Source organism: Pseudochaenichthys georgianus, chromosome 1 (genome assembly GCF_902827115.2).
Source record: "Pseudochaenichthys georgianus chromosome 1, fPseGeo1.2, whole genome shotgun sequence".
NCBI classification, from domain to species: domain Eukaryota; kingdom Metazoa; phylum Chordata; class Actinopteri; order Perciformes; family Channichthyidae; genus Pseudochaenichthys; species Pseudochaenichthys georgianus.
In genome coordinates, this window is record NC_047503.1 from 29,385,241 (window position 1) to 29,400,466 (window position 15,226).

General features: G+C 42.1%; 2 pseudogenes; both read right to left on the reverse strand.

Moving 5' to 3' along the window:
• Window positions 1–502: 502 nt before the first annotated feature.
• LOC117452639 (sialidase-2-like) lies at window positions 503–5,322 on the reverse strand (annotated as a pseudogene).
• A 1,781-nt stretch (window positions 5,323–7,103) lies between these two features.
• LOC117452645 (sialidase-3-like) lies at window positions 7,104–12,187 on the reverse strand (annotated as a pseudogene).
• Window positions 12,188–15,226: the final 3,039 nt, after the last annotated feature.

Here is a 15,226-nt window from a genome sequence, read left to right on the forward strand (position 1 = left end):
TCGCAGCGAGGGTGCAGCGAGTCGTTGGCTGATGCAGAGCGTAGAGCACCGCGCTGGGGTGTACAGTTTTAACCATGTCCTGGATGTAGGAAGGGCCAGAATCCATTTGCAGCATGGTACGCAAGTACCAGTGTCTTGAAGTGAATTCTAGCAGTTACCGGAAGCCAATGAAGGGAGCGGCGTGGTGTGGGAACATTTAGGAAGGTTGAAGACCAGACCAGCAGCTGCATTCTGTACTATTGAATCGGTCCCTGTAGCGTTAACCCCTTGATGCGGTTCGTTGGATTGGTGTGGAAGCAGTCCGATACCTCTGCTACTCCGCCTAAAAGAGGTGGTCTCGGGTCGCTCGCTAGCAAACTCTGGAGAGGGTCATTGCTGGAGTGATGTAGTCCGCATCAAAACATGGGGAAACAACTATTTGCGTGTCTTCGCTTGTTTTTCTATCTATGCTGTGTGCAACATCCAGTAACCTTTAGGGTCATGCATTCATTCTGGTGACTGCTTACCTCACTGGTCCACTGTGTACAGAGAAAAGGCAGTGGTACAATCTCATCAGAGCCACCTGTCATCGGTGAAACCTCCTCATTGCATAACGTCTCATTATGTGTTATAATGTTTTTAATGCACGTTGTCTGATTTATAATCCTATGCGCCGGCCGCTGAGTCTGCTGATGCACTCTCCAGATTAACAGCAGCATGAAAATAACCTGCCAATGCTCGATGATGCAGGCTACTGTAGGAATTGCTGGGATCTGCATTTTATCCGCTTAATGTCCCGCCAATTGTTGAAAAAGCATCTCCGTACAATGACTTTAGTTTACAGTTCATAGTCTGTTTGAGGTTGCCTGGGTGAACGCAAACCCAACCTTCTGCAAATGAAACAATGTAATACACTTGCGTCTGGTGTAAAGAAGCGGACTATTCGGCATGAATGCAACCTTAGAGATGGCTATTGCTCAGGTCTTTGGTCCTTAGCCCCTCTGCGACGAGTGGAAGGTTATGTTCATTCTTTTATAATGACCTTGCGGTGTCTTCAGATCCTCTCTAGTTACTTACAGATGCTGCGCCTTCTGCTGGTTCGGGGGATTTCACAATGAGTGGTTGCCCCACCAGCTTGCCATGCCCTTCGTTCAACCAAATGACTCTGGATCTACACGTCAAGCCCCTCAAGAATTTGATTCAAAGCATACAATTCAGCTTGGTACTTTATCTTCTTCTATCCCTCCTCTGTGTACTTATGCAATAGATATAATAGTCGTTCATGCATTATATATAATTGTATTTTCATTCGAATCCTGCAATCTTCAAGTGCTATTAAGCCACGCTAGAGTTCATTAATTTGCTCCTCAAGGGCCTTAAGAAGGCACGTCCTCCACGCAATGATAAAGACTGCCTCTTAACTTTGCACCCGGGCAAAGGTTAATGTATAAGTTCAGGCAAAGGGGTTTCACTATACATTGATGCAGATGCAGTTGTTACAGCTTTCTTTGGTTTCTCAGGTGGCAAATATACACAGACATCTCACCTTTTAATCCTCAGCATAATCTCCCCCTTACTGAATTAACTTTGGAGATCAAATATACACACTGTTTTGAAACATTCAATGTCTGACAGTTCTGTCTGGGGAGTCAAGGAACCCCGAATAATCTTTGCTAAAACTAACACTGTTTTCTTTGTCCTTTATCTTCCATGCTGAACTTCTCGCATCATTGCCCTCTGACACATGGGTCGGCACCCATGTTTATTCGATGACTGCAAACCCAACGACGAGGGTTCTCCTCAAAGTTGCGTGATCTCTGCCTAAGCTGCGACCTGCCCCCAGATCGCTATTCCCACTGTTTAAGAATCTGCACAGCCACAACCGCAGCTCTATATCCGCCTACCTCAACCCTGAGTATCCTGGGCCGTTGGTCATCTTCTGCCAGAGATGGAGTACTCGAGTCCTGGACTCGGACTTGAGTGCCGATTTTCGGGACTCGTGACTTGACTCGGACTCGCGCACTGATTGACGCGACTCGGACTTGGACTCGTGAATTCTCGCACAGGATAACTTGGACTCGGACTCGGACTCGTGAATTCCCCCCCCCCACGATGACTCGGACTCGACTCGTACATTGACGCTCCGACTTGGACTCGGACTCGAGCACATTTTCTCTGGAGTCTGATGTCCTCTATCCTGTATGGCGAGTTCACGTACTGGGCCCCGCTGTTCCAGTCTAGAGATGTCTACAGACACACCCCGCATCGTGCTGTAGGCTTTCACACATTCTGCTTCCACATTGGAAAAGAGCAAAATGCTCGTTATGTGGAAACAATATAGAAGAGCAGGCTCCGTAACACATTACTCTAAGGATTGAGTTCAGACATATAGGCTGTCTTGAACACTATCATCAGAGTAACGTGATCTAATCAATAAATAAAGATTCAGCGGATAACACGAAAGCACATGGCTACTTAACATGCATAATGACATCATTTTGCATGCTAAGTAGCCATGTGCTTTCTGGAGCTAAATCTTTATCAGTAAACTGATTTAACCCGTAAAAGTTCCTTCAACATAAGAGTCCCGATCTTATTACTATCAAAATAAAAGTGCAAAACGAAAAAACTTTACCATAGGAAAATATTGGCATACAAATATAATCACTTCTCTAAAAGGTAACTCATTTTAAATATAGTTTATTTATATATAATAATATTAATATTAGAAATAAGCTTTATATTTGTATAGCACCTATTACAAGAATTGTAGCCAAACTCGCTTCACAGCAGTTCAATAGACAGGATAACAGCAATGTAAAGGAGCAGCTACATTTCAAAACATATATCCACGAAGATTAATACATGAAGACTTGTGACTCGGACTTGACTTGGACTCGAACACAGGTAATGATGACTCGGACTCGACTTGGACACTCCTTGGGTGACTCGGACTTGGACTCGACTACGACTCTCCCTTGGTGACTCGGACTCGGACTCGAAGAGTGGTGACTCGAGGGTGACTTGGACTCGTGAATTGGTGACTTGACTACAACACTGTCTTCTGCCCACCAGCGCTATATCATGCCTCACATGAATGAGATCCTTTCAGCACAAACAACCATGAACTCTTGCACTACTCGATGATGAGTAACGTTCAAAGATGTATATCTGTAGAATTATGTTATTGCATACCAGGTGGTTGCTGGGTTAGATTATATTTATTTCATTATAGTATATTCCCCTCATAGCTGCATGCTTGGGGGGGGGGGGGGGGGAAAGCTCATTGTCGCTGCCTCAAAGACCTAGACACAGCAGTCTTGATAGGTAGTATATTCCCCTCAAAGCCGCGGTGCTGGGGGGGGGTCGGCACTGGTCACTTCCAGGCCTACACATAGAAGTCTCTCTAGGTAGTATAGTCCCCTCAAAGCCGTGGTGCTGGGGGGGGGGATGGCTTTCGTGGTGTTCCCGGGCCTTCACATAGCAGTTTCACTAGGTAGTGTATATAGGTATATTCCTCTCAAAGCCGCTGTGCTCGGGGAAGAATCAGCTCTGGGCTATTCCTCAGGCCTACACATAGCAGTCTCACTAAGTAGTATATTCCCCTTAAAGCCGCTGTGCTTAGGGGGAATGGCCACATGGCAGCTCGCCAGGCCCTCTACTTATCAGATTTACATCACCAGCGTCAGGCTCGGGCTACGCAGTTTTGGGGGATAGTATCTAATCTCCACGCAGTTTTGGGGGTTAGTTATTTGATCATCACTCATCGTGCTATGTATATCTATGGAATGATGATGCCCGAGCCTAGTCGCCAAACTCAACTATATGCTGCTTCTAATAAACATGTTAAAGAAACACGTGAGTTGTCTGATTGAAATGGGATTTCAGTGCAATAGTATTGCATTATTGCATAGTATTGCATTATTATATCTTGTGGAGATGTATTCACATACACTCCTAAATTCAATCTTTCGGATTTATGACTCGGGTGGGTGAAGTGCAGTCACTTGTTTTGGTTCTGCCTCGATTCCCCCCCCCTGCAATGTCATCTTGATCTGGAAATGAGACAACACCTGTTTCTACAAGATTTTCACCACCACTCAGCTTGGAAAAAACTTCTCCTTTGTTATGACAGCTCTGTTCTTCACGATAACTCCCCTTAGTGCGTGCATTGCATAGATAACTCTTTCCCCCCTATCATCAGCAAACTCTGCCATTTGACATTCAAGTGACTCATTTTCAAGCATTGTGCCAAATGTCCATGTTTCACCCTCGTCGTCACTATACAGGGAGACTGCATGTAGGGCAGGGAGTGAGCCAGAGCTAGAAACATCAAATCAAGTTTTATTTATATAGCACAAAAACGACACCCTCTATCCTTAGACCCTCACATCGTACAAGGAAAAACTTCCAGAGAAAACCCAAAGTTTAAGGGGAAAAATGGGAGAAACCTCAGGGAGAGCAACAGAGGAGGGATCCCTCTCCCAGGACGGACAGACGCGCAATAGATGCCGTGTGTAAATCGAAGAGATAATACATTTTACAGCATATAGACCGAATGTTAGGAAATGCATGTGTCTGTAATAAGAAGATGAATCCACGAGGATGTCAGCTACAATCCTGTGGAAGCCATCTGGGAAGCAGCATGACGAGACCCAAGGCAGGACCGCAGAGACAGGTTCAACATAAGCATGAACTGGGACGATCAATCTTCCACTCTCTGTTTGAAGACCATGGCCTGGCCCGATAGCAAATGTGGACAACTGTTGGACTTCATCCAGCGAGTCAGTCAAATCCGTCACGTCGCTCCAACTTTGACCATTATCTGTAGTCTTAACATAGCAGAGACGAGCTTTGTTGGTGGCATTATCTATCTGCCACTGCTGTGTGTTTCACACGGATGAAAAACAGGAAGAGTGTTTTGTTGGTCTTCTCATAAAGAGGGCACGGGTTCATAGGACGGTATCCAACAGGACATTTCTCGATCAATGTTTTCTGCTCTGACCACTGAAAGAGATATTACCCAAAGGTTACAAATAATGAACATAGCATGGATGAGTTCAAAAAATAACCGTCACAAAGGATATACCAGGAAAACAGTTGCTTGGCATAATTACCTCGATTGTCACTTCATGGTTTTCATCATTCTTCATCTTTGCCGTCTTCATTACCAATGCCTCTGTGCTGGAATCATCTTCAGTCTTCCTCTTTTCTGCAAAGGCTATTAATGTTTTTTCATCTCTATTGTAGAAGAGAGCAAGAATCCTGTAAACTTTGTTCTCCAGGGAAAGAAAGATGGTTTTCCTTTCTTTCTTCATTTTGAAGGGAGAATTTGTTGCCCATGGTTGCGTAAGATAATACAATCAAAAGGAAAACATGCAGCTTTTTCGGGCCAGGGTTATCAAAGTTGGCCTGCTGCTTTTATTTCAGGTTGGGTGGTGCACATTTTCAAATAAGGGAGGCGCTTTTAAACACAGGTCTGTTGAGTGATAAGAGGGGGTTGATATTTTTGTATTGATTCTCTAAGAAAGCAGAAGACAGTCCAGAAAAGAACAGAGTCACAGATGTTTAAATGACCACAAACCAACTGCCACATGCAGTAAAGCATAGTTGCTTTCCTATGTTACTCTTTATCAATTGAAAATAGGAAACAGAAGTTTCCCACTTTCTTTGATTCAGGAATTTCCCTTGTCTGATAAGTAAACCAACTGTAAAGGGGTTTTTTTCTCATCAGGAATACCTTGACATTTGATTCATTTATCATTCATAGATGTTCTGGGAGGTTAGCATATTTATTCATTCATTATGCCAGGAGTTATGCATCAAGCTCAACATCACTCAAGCTCAATACCACAACAACTTTAGTTTTCCAAATAGCTCAGATTAATACGTTATTCCCAAGTCAGTTTTAAGGAAAGTTATTACAGGATTTTTCTTTTTTACTTGGAGAAATGCCAGGAAAGCATGTTTACTTTAGACATTGATCATCCCATTGAATACATATATCGTTGTCATAGGTCATTACAACCATTTACTACAATTAAAAAATGGAACATCAGGCTGGATGAATGTCAACAACCTATAACAGGCAAAACATGTCAAATAGAGAATAAATTAAAAGAGGATTTAAGAGCAGCAACATATGTCAATAAGCAAAAGTTAGAAAAACCAATGCGTATATTTCCTGACATTTTTCTTGGCCTAAAAGTAAATATGGTCTAATCTAAGTTAAACTCACCAAATCAATTAGGAATCAAACCAGAGGTTACAAATCCCAGACTTTCAAAATGTATTTCTAAAGAAGACAACTTAAGTGGAAATGCCCATATAGAAAAAGCAGTATAGGAACCAATTTTCTTTTAAATGTTTGCCTGTTCTGAAAAACTTGTTCCCATTTATTTGAACAGATTCAACTTTGTTTTGTCAGTACTACTCAGTGTATTGACGCTAAGCTTTTCAACTGCTTCCTTTAGCTGAGTATGTGCCTTATCAGAGGCAGAAAAATACATGATGGCATTATCTGCATAAAATGGATAACGTTATTTCAGAAAAATAAAAAATAAAACACTTATAAGGATATTTCCTTGTCAAAATGTATGTTTTATTAGTTTAATAATTGACACAAAGTGGTAAATGTAAATAAAGGTCATACATGATTGATGTGAATCATTAATACATTACATTTCATTTAACTGACGCTTTTATCCAAAGCGACTTACAATAAGTGCAATAAAGCATGAAGATACAAACAAAACAACGAGACAGCGGGTATATTCGCTTCAAATAAGCCAAACTATTGTGAGTGCTGGTGGATTAGTTTGTAATGGGCTAAACCCTTTAAGTGCTAATACTTTTTAGAGGTTATTAGGCATGTTAACTTTCTGCTATCCTGATACAACACATTTTATATTCAGAAGTTATGAATGGGATTTCAGTGCAATATAATTACACAACAGGCAGTTTGTTTTACCCTTTAATTTGATCATCACTCATCGTGCTATGTATATCTATGGAGTGATGATGCCCGAGCCTAGTCGCCAAACTCAACTATATGCTGCTTCTAATAAACATGTTAAAGAAACACGTGAGTTGTCTGACTGAAATGGGATTTCAGTGCAATAGTATTACACAACAGCCAGTTTGTTGTACCCTTCAATGGCCTGATTGACCTCCTTGTAGCTAAAGATCTCAATGGCAATCTGTTCAGTGTAGTTCTCCTCTCCACACTCCATAAGACATGCAAACCAACCCTCATCAATGTAAGCCAGGTCTGAGTAACCACTGGGTCCACAGTTAATGGACCAGGGAGCACTCCATGCACTTGGGTCTTGTGGAGATTTATTCACATACACTCCTAAATCCAATCTTTCGGATTTATCACTCGGGTGGGTGAAGAGCAGCCACTTGTTTTTGTTCTGGCTCATTTCCAGATCAAGAGGGCATTGCAGGGCTCCCCCATCTTGATCTGGAAATGAGACAACATTTCCTTGACAGCCATCTTTTGTTTCTACAATATTTCTACTACCGCTCAGCTTGGAAAAAACCTCTCCTTTGTTATGACTAGGGTTGGGTACCGAGAACCGGTTCCGGTTCGGAACCGGTTCCAACATTTCGATTCCAACGGTATCATTTAGAAATGTGAATTTCGGTTCCGCTTTTCGATTCCTGAGGAAATGTTTCTCGCCGCTCTCCGTAGCCTACTGCATGACTGCAGCGGGGCGGGAAATGTAGCGTTGTATCTACATTTCCTACAGTGTAACCTGAAACCAGGGCCGGCCCGTCGCACTGGCATTATAAATGTTCGCCTCGGGCGCCAGATCTGTGGAGGCGCTGCGCTGACAGCTCTGGGAGAAAAAAATAAATGTTTTGACTGTTGGTGCTCATCCTAATTTTCGGCCTTGATGTAACAACATTCATAATTAAGTAAATGTAACACCCTTTTCACCCCGGTTACACTTTTCATTTGCCCTGTACGATGGGCGCTGCAAGTGATGAAAATGGGGGATGTTGGCTTATCTGGCAACCGCAGCTCACAGCCAAAGTGCGCGTGAGCGAGGGAGAAAGGGAGGGTGCACTGGAACCGGCGCTGTTGTTATTAGCATCTGGTGCTAGCTGCTCTAGAAAGAAGAAGATGTTTCTACAATGATGTGGAGGGAGAGTCCTCTCCAGTCAGACTGAGAGGCTGATAACTTCAGCTCAGTGAGGTAAAGGACTCTGAGTGTTTAGATAGTTCACTTTAGTCTAAGTTATCTCAGTGGGTCTCAAACGGTTTGGTCACAATTTATGTAAACACATATTTCCAAGGCACTCTTTTATAATTGGGATAAAACAGGTTTGAAATCATTCCAATGTATACTATAGGACAGTAAACCAGACATATCGTTTTAAACTGGAGAGATAAAAAAATATGCATAAATAAAATAGTAAAATAAGATATGAATGAACAACAAAAATAAAATGCATTACATGTAGGCTATTTGTTATTTAATTATTAAAATGTAAACCGATCTTTTTCATATGGGTGTTTAGAGTTGTACCCCCTAGATCTAGTCTCTAGTAATTCTGCTTAAAGTGCACCAGATTGAAGCATTTTACTTCAAAATGTTCAAACATTTCTTCCCGGTATGCCTGAGAGGCAGATATGCTTGTTTTTCTCAACAAGAACTGTTTTTAAAAGTTGGACTGTTGCACTGTTGTAGCTTCAGTGGTTCTCAGGTTAAAGTTACATAGCAGTGAATATAAACAGACTGATTAATGTGAATATTACTTTAAACTAACCTGTGTAAAAGTTTCTCGAATAAATGTAATTTTTTTGGTGGAAGAAGCATGTATAATTTTTTTACCCTGCCCCTCTAAGAATCGGAATCGAGAACCGTTAAGAACCGGAATCGAAAAGTAGAATCGGAATCGGAATCGGAATCGTGGAAATTCAAACGATACCCAACCCTAGTTATGACTGATGTCTTCTTCACGATAACTTCCCTTAGTGCGTGCATTGCAGTAGATAACGCTTTCCCCCCTATCATCAGCAAACTCTGCCATTTGACATTCAAGTGACTCATTTTCAAGCCAAAGTGCCATGTTTCACCCTCGTCGTCACTATACAGGGAGACTGCATGCGGGGCAGGGCTTTTGCCAGATATAGAAACATAAGCATAACTGTTGGACTTCATCCAGCGAGTCAGTCAAATCCGTCACGTCGCTCCAACTTTGACCATTATCTGTAGTCTTAACATAGCAGAGACGAGCTTTGTTGGTGGCATTATCTATCTGCCACTGCTCTGTGCATGTGTGTTTCACACGGATGAAAAACAGGAAGAGTGTTTTGTTGGTCTTCTCATAAAGAGGGCACGGGTTCATACGACGGTATCCAACAGGACATTTCTCGATCAATGTTTTCTGCTCTGACCACTGAAAGAGATATTACCCAAAGGTTACAAATAATGAACATAGCATGGATGAGTTAAAAAAAATAACCGTCACAATGGATATACCAGGAAAACAGTTACTTGGCATAATTACCTCGATTGTCACTTCATGGTTTTCATCATTCTTCACCTTTGCTGTGCACGTTTTCAAATAAGGGAGGAGCTTTTAAACACAGGTCTGTTGAGTGATAAGTGGGGGTTGATATTTTTGTATTGGTTCTCTGAGAAAGCAGAAGACAGTCCAGAAAAGAACAGAGAATGGGATAAACCAATAGGGTGAAACATCTACTTATGCATATAACAGGAAATAATGAGGAACAGATTTCTCAGTTTTAGCCAGAATCTTTTTTTCTCTTCATAAACATGAATGTTGTATACTATGAATTTGAAGAGGAGTAAACATGTACATGTTGTTCAAAAAAGGCATTATATCTGGTCCAAATGTTTTGCCTATTCACACATGCTGATTTGCAAATTGATAATTGGAGTCATAGTTTAAGCTTTGCTTTTGCCTTTATGAATAATACATGTATATATCTTAGATGGACAACTTAAAAACAACAACATTGAAGGCAGTTGCCCTGCACTGGATGAAAGAAAAATGGAAATGTGTAGCTTCTGGAGTGCCATACAAACGGTGTGCTGCACCATGTCCCACCCTTCAGTCCATAAATATCACAAATATCCCCCTTTCCTCTTCTCCTCCCACTTCCCTGCTTCTCCTCCCCTTATAACCGCTCCACCCTGCTGCTCAGTATCCAGTGCTGCCTTCAGTGCTAATAAAAAAGCTGACAGGTGCTGGAGACCCAAGCCAGGGAAACAAGAGTTGGAGGGATCATTAATGAGCTCTGACTTGATAACTCTTGAATATTTCTGGATCAAACCAAGCTAATCTTTCCAAGTACAAACACATAAAAAAACTGCCATTACATTCAAACTGACTGTTTAAACAGTTTTATGCTTTGGCAGACAAAAGGGGGAGACCTGAATCAGCGAAAAACCAACAGCTGTGAAGTGTTTTGAATGTGTTTGCAACAAATGCATTTTTCAGACCTCACATTATGGGTAGCGGGACAGAGTTGGACGGTTCTGTGTCCGCTGCATTTGGGAAGAGTTAGAATTATTGGGATGACTTGGAGGTTTTTTTTATGTTGGGTGTTGTGTTGATAAGCCTCCCATCTGAGCATGCAGCTAAGGACCACCCTAGTTGATTCAACTCTCATAAAAGCTCACTATACCCTCACCCACACTCGGTCGTCATGAACTTCTGTTTTCTTCTTTGGCTGCCTTGTTCTCTTTTTTCAGTTCTTCTGTGTTCATCATGCTGGTGTTCATGAATGTTGTGCTCCATGAAAAAAAAAATCTGTTTAATAGATATTACATGTAATGGATTTGTTGGTGATTGTAGAAAATTAAAGGCTTTAGCATCTTGGCACCAAGCACAGCTCAGCAGTTGGGAGTTACAATATTAACTCAGAGGGGTGGGGTATAGGATGGGTTTATAAGATCCCATTTGAAAAGCAGTTCTCTTGGGTCATGCAAAAGAAGAGGGACCAGGGCACTAACAATCAATTTATATCACCAATATCAAAAGGGTGCAAGGGGCAAACATCTTTAAGTGGGAAGAGGAGGACATCTGAGTGTAGCTGAGGTCTTTACACTGGCTTCCTGTCTGTCAAATAATTGATTTCGAAATACTGCTGCTGGTTTATAAAGCATTGAATGGTTTAGGGCCAAATTACATTTCTGATCTCCTGCTGAATTATGGACCATCCAGATCTCTCAGGTCTTCAGGGACTGGTCAGCTTTCTGTCCCCAGAGTCAGAACTAAACATGGAGAAGCAGCGTTTAGTTATTATGCTCCAAACATCTGGAACAAACTACCAGAAACCTGCAGGTCCTGCAACTCGTACTCTTAGATCCAGGCTGAAAACTTTTCTTTTTGCCGCTGCTTTTAATTGAACTATTCATATCTTACACTGCACTGTAACTTTTATTCATGTATTTTATACCCGTGCTATTCTATATTAGCTTATTTTATGTTTATTTTATTATCTTTGCTTTATAATGACTGTTCTTAAAAGCCATTTCATAATGTGTTTCAGCTGCATCATTTCTTAATGTTCTTAATGTCTTTCATTTTTGTTAAGCACTTTGAATTGCCTGGTGTTGAAAGGTTCTGTATAAATAAACTTGCCTTGTCTTGCCTGGGCAAGCTGGCAGGCTTTGATTCATTTCCTCATGTCTCAATCATGTCACTCTATATTTACACTGAACACAAATATAAATGCAACACTTTTGTTTTTGCTCCCATTTTTCATGAGATGAACTCAAAGATCTAAAACATTTTCTATATACACAAAATAACCATTTCTCTCAAATATTGTTCACAAATCTGAAAAAATCTGTGATAGTGAGCACTTCTCCTTTGCCGAGATAATCCATCCTACCTCACAGGTGTGGCATATCAAGATGCTGATTAGACAGCATGATTATTGCACAGGTGTGCCTTAGGCTGGCCACAATAAAAGGCCACTCTAAAATGTTCAGTTTTATCACACAGCACAATGCCACAGATGTCGCAAGTTTTGAGGGAGCGTGCAATTGGTATGCTGACAGCAGGAATGTCCACCAGAGCTGTTGCCCGTGAATTGAATGTTCATTTCTCTACCATTAGCCGTCTCCAAAGGCGTTTCAGAGAGTTTGGCAGGACATCCAACCGGCCTCACAACCGCAGACCACGTGTAACCACACCAGCCCAGGACCTCCACATCCAGCATGTTCACCTCCAAGATCGTCTGAGACCAGCCACTCGGACAGCTGCTGCAACAATCGTTTTGCAAAAAAAAGAATTTCTGCACAAACTGTCAGAAACCGTCTCAGGGAAGCTCATCTGCATGCTCGTTGTCCTCATCGGGGTCTCGACCTGACTCCGGTTCGTCGTCGTAACCGACTTGAGTGGGCAAATGCTCACATTCCAGCATTCCAGCAACTTGGCACAGCCATTGAAGAGGAGTGGACCAACATTCCACAGGCCACAATCAACAACCTGATCAACTCTATGCGAAGGAGATGTGTTGCACTGCGTGAGGCAAATGGTGGTCACACCAGATACTGACTGATTTCGGACCCCCCCAGACCCCCCCAATAAAGCAAAACTGCACGTTTCAGAGTGGCCTTTTATTGTGGCCAGCCTAAGGCACACCTGTGCAATAATCATGCCGTCTAATCAGCATCTTGATATGCCACACCTGTGAGGTGGGATGGATTATCTCGGCAAAGGAGAAGTGCTCACTATCACAGATTTTTTCAGATTTGTGAACAATATTTGAGAGAAATGGTTATTTTGTGTATATAGAAAATGTTTTAGATCTTTGAGTTCATCTCATGAAAAATGGGAGCAAAAACAAAAGTGTTGCATTTATATTTTTGTTCAGTGTAGTTGTGTTACATCAGTTGGGACATCTTCTTTCACATAAAGTCTCATCAGTTAATTCCAAAGGAATCATTTTCTTTCCTCAAGATTTTTTTTGGAGTCTTCTCTAGATTTGTAGCTTTTCATGATCCCTTGATTTTTGCTCTTACAGGCATTGTCCGCAGTAAGACCTTGTAAAGGCAGGTGTGCGGCTTTCCAATTCATGCCCAATGAAAGAGTGTAACAGGCAGACACAAATCAAGGTGAAGAGGGATAATTAACATAAATAGGAGGCACCTTTTTGACTGTTTCAATTGGTTTAGTTGTATAGGGGCATCATTTTAGGAGATGGGTAGCACAAGGTGAACCTGCAGTTGCCCACTGCTAATCCAGCATTGGTTATCAGGATATTTATTAAACATTCTCAAGGTTTATAAAGCAGTATCGTAAAACCAAACATTCCAACCATCTTTGAGTGCTAATATGGGTCTGGGCTCATATTTAGACTTTTATACTACAAAAACTAAAACGTTGACTTTAATCAAATGTATGTCAACAGATTGCACATAAGTGTAGGTTAGTTGAAAGCAACAATATTACGTTTTAATAAAAAAAGATTAGGTTCAACTTAATATTATTGCTTTTAACTTACCTAATACAGTTACATTACATTACATTACATAGCATTTAGCTGACGCTTTTATCCAAAGCGACTTACAATAAGTGCGTTCGACCAACAAAATACAAACTTGAAGAAAACAGAATCATATAAGTACATCAGGCTTCATAGAGCAAAAACATTTCAAGTGCTACTCAACTGGCTATAGATAAGCCAGTCCTTTATTAGTATATAAGTGCTTTGTTAGTAATTCTATCGCTCGAAGTGGAGTCGAAAGAGATGAGTTTTCAGTCTGCGCCGGAAGGTGTGTAAGCTGCTATCTGCTGTCCTGATGTCAATGGGGAGCTCATTCCACCATTTGGAGCCAGGATAGCAAACCCACGTGTTTTTGCTGATGGGAATTTGGGTCCCCTTCGCAGCGAGGGTGCAGCGAGCTGTTTGGTTGATGCAGAGCGGAGCACACGTGCTGGGGTGTACGGTTTAACCATGTCCTGGATGTAGGAAGGGCCAGATCCATTCGCAGCATGGTACGCAAGTACCAGTGTCTTGAAGTGGATTCAAGCAGTTACCGGAAGCCAGTGAAGGGAGCGGAGGAGCGGCGTGGTGTGGGAGAATTTAGGAAGGTTGAAGACCAGGCGAGCCGCTGCATTCTGGATGAGCTGCAGAGGTTGGATGGCACATGCAGGTAGACCAGCCAGGAGGGAGTTGCAGTAGTCTAGGCGTGAGATGATGAGAGCCTGGACCAGAACCTGCGTCGCTTTCTGGGTCAGCTGGGGACGTATCCTCCTGATGTTGTAAAGCGTGTATCTGCAGCAACGGGTTGTTATGTTTGCAGTGAAGGACAGGCTGTTATCTAGGATCACTCCCAGATTCCTTGCAGTCTGAGTCGGGATAACAAGAGAGGTGCCGATGTTGATTGTTAGGTCAAGAGAGGGACAATCTTTTCCCGGAAGGAAAAGCAGTTCAGTCTTGTCAAGGTTGAGCTTGAGGTGATGATCAGACATCCACTGAGAGATGTCAGCTAGACGAGCAGAGATGCGTGCGACGACCTGGGTCTCTGAGCGGGGAAAGGACAGGATTAATTGGGTGTCGTCAGCGTAGCAGTGGTATGAAAAACCACGCGGGCTAATGACTGATCAGAGCGAGTTTGTGTACAAGGAGAAGAGGAGGGGACCAAGAACAGTTATGTTACATTTGTTTACATAATACATTTAACTAAAGCCAAAGTTTCAGTTTTTTCAGTGTACTCCCCTTAACTGCACGTCTCGTAAACCGACTGTAATTGCTTTCTGTACCATAGTAAATTGTTGATCCAGCTAAAGGTCAACATAACGTTGACATCAGAACACAGGAACAAATGTGTGGAACCAATCTTCAATAAATTCCAAACGTATTGACAACCTGTTACAGACATAAGTGAACATTCAGGCCCGAGTCGTCTGTGCAAGCTCAGCGCAGCCCCCTTTGAACCATAATCCCCCAAAACACTCTCACACAGCACAAGGCCTCAGTGGGCAGTATCACAACCACACACAATGCCAGGATTCACTTCAAAAACAACAAAGACACGAAAGAAAGAATATGCACATGTGTGGAGAAGAATACTCTTTCATAAAACCAAATTGAAAGACATGAAACAATTATGTCCCGACATATGGATGCCAGATTTGTAGCAGATTTCCAAATAATACAGATAACACGTCCTGTTCTTTAGAAAGGAAGGAGGAATGGGAGGGGAATAACAATGTGAGGAACTGCTGGTGACAGGCAGGTGGAACACACACT